At 39.9% G+C, this 2,492-nt stretch overlaps 1 pseudogene; it reads left to right on the top strand.

The window, feature by feature from the left end:
- Positions 1-426: 426 nt before the first annotated feature.
- LOC101589859 lies at positions 427-1,034 on the top strand (annotated as a pseudogene).
- Positions 1,035-2,492: the final 1,458 nt, after the last annotated feature.

The following is a 2,492-nucleotide window of genomic DNA, read 5'->3' as shown; positions in this document are numbered from 1 at the left end:
AAGTGGATCAAAGATTTAAACATTAAAACAGAAACACTAAATATCCTGGAGAAAATAGTTGGCAAAAATTTTAAAAACATAAGGGTAGGGAAGAGAGTTCATGAACAAAAACCAAACCACATGGGAAATACTTCAAAGAATCAGCAACTGGGATCTCATCTTTGTGAAATGTTTCTTCACTTCAAAAGAAATTATGAACACAGTAAAAAACAAAAAAAAAACCAACACTCACAAGCTGGAAATAAATTATAGCCAACTGTCCCTCTCACAAAGGCCTTCTATTGACAACATATAAAGAATTTAAAAAATCAGGTCCCCAAAATTCACATACCCAATCCAAAAATGCACACCTGAGAGGAATACATACTTCTCAAATGAAGAAATACAAATGGAGGGTTCTTTCCTTTTGCTGCAGTGGTTACAGCCATGAGTATGCTCAGGCTTCAGAAGAGGCTGGCCTCCAGCATCCTCCACTGTGTTAGAAAGTCTGATTGGACTCCAATGAGATGAATGAAACCACCAATGCCAATTCCCTCCAGCAGATCTGGAAATTGATTAATGATGGGCTGATCACCCACAAGCCTATGACCGTCCATTCTCAGGCACGATGCTGGAAGAATACCTTGGCTTGCCAGAAGGGCAGGCACATGGGCATTGGTGAGGGTACAGCCAATGTCCAGATGCCTGAGAAAGTAGCCTGGATGCACAAAATACAGATCCTGTGCAGACTGATCCAGAGATACTGCGAATCTAAGAAGATTGACAAGCACATGTACCACAGCCTGTGCCTGAAGGTGAAAGGGAATGAACACAAGAACAAGTCGGTCCTCATGCAGCACATCCACAAGCTGAAAATGGACAAGGCCTGCAAAAAGCTCCTGGCTGACCAGGCCGAGGCTCGCAGGACAAAGACCAAAGAAGTGCACAAGAGCCATGAGGAGCACCTGCAAGCCAGGAAAGAGGAGATCATCAAGACCCTGTCCAAGGAGGAGACAAAGTGCCCTCTGTGTATGGTGAAGACAGGTCCCAAATAGAAAAGCTGTTGTCCATTCAAAGAAAAAAGATAAAAAAAGAAGAAGAAATACAAATGGACAATAAACATATGAAAAACTCTTCAACATCATTGGTCATTCAAAAAATGCAAATTAAAATAACATTGAGATTCCATCTCACCCCAGGAAAAAATGGCTATCATCAAGAAGTCAGCCAATAACAAATGCTAGAGGAGCTATGGGAAAAAAAGGAATCCTTCTCCACTGTTGGTTGAGTGCAGACTGGAACAATCACTGTGGAGATCAGGGTGGAATCCTCAAAACAAGTAGGCTTGGAGGTCTCATTCAACTGAGCTATTCCCCTCCTGGGTATTTTTCCAGAACTGAAAACATCATTCCACAGCAATATATGTACATCCATGTTTATAGCAGTGAAATTTGTCCTAGCTAAATCTTGGAAGCAACCAAAATGCCCACCAACTGAGGAATGGATAAAGCAGATGTGCTATTTTTACACAATGGAGTACTATTCAGCTATAAAGAAGCATAAGTTTGAGGCTTTTATAGGTAAATGGATTCAAATAGAGAACATACCCTTAAGTGAACTAAGTCAAACCCACATGTGCAAACATCATATTACCTCTTTAGTGTGAGAACATGAAAGAAAAAATAAAATCTGAAGAGTACAGTAGATACTGGAAAAAAGGAATGAAACTTTTCAAATGGAAGGAATTACTGAGTTGAGAAAGAAAGGAGAGCAAGCAGTGAAAGAGATATATCTATGTATATAAGCAGGATCGTTTCGACAACTGTACTGTGCATTTCTGCTGGTCTGTGGAAAGAAGCAAATAATGCTTAATTTGTTTTGTCTCCAATTTTCAATTATTTGACCTTTTTCTCTTCTTAATCTTATATATTTCTTTCTTCCAATTTTGCATGTACTTATCTGGTCATATGAACAACTAATTAGAAGACAGCACTATGTACTACAACAAATACTGTGAAATTCATATTATTTTGTTTTGTGCAATTCTGTATCACTTGTAATTTTATGTTTTAATACTATTTTGTAGTCTCTTTTAAAAATAATTTTTAAAAAACCAAACAAGGGCAGGGTTAGAGAGGGAGGTGACTGGCTTGGTGTGAAGGAGATGTCCTCCCCAGCTGTGAACTTGCACCTGGAAGCAGGAGTGAAAGGCAAGAGTTCCAGTTGTTCCTGTGATGGTAACTCTGACAGAGGGAATTTCTGAAGGCAGAGTTTTGTTCTATGTTCTACCCGAAAGTCATTGGCTTGCCCCTGACTTTTCTATGACTACTCTGCGAGGCTGAGGCAAAAAAGATTGCAAATTTGAGCCTAGCCTGGGCAACTAAATGAATTAGCAAGACTTTCTCTCTAAATTGAAAAAGAGCTGGGAATATAAGGTCCCCTGTTCAATCTCCAGTGACTACGGAGATACTTTTCTGTCTGTCTCTTCCTTTCCCCTCCCCTCCCCTCCCCTC

Source organism: Octodon degus, unplaced genomic scaffold, assembly GCF_000260255.1.
Source record: "Octodon degus isolate 3935 unplaced genomic scaffold, OctDeg1.0 scaffold00135, whole genome shotgun sequence".
Taxonomy (NCBI): domain Eukaryota; kingdom Metazoa; phylum Chordata; class Mammalia; order Rodentia; family Octodontidae; genus Octodon; species Octodon degus.
Note: the sequence above shows the minus strand (reverse complement) of the source record. Positions and strands in the feature narration are given on the sequence as shown.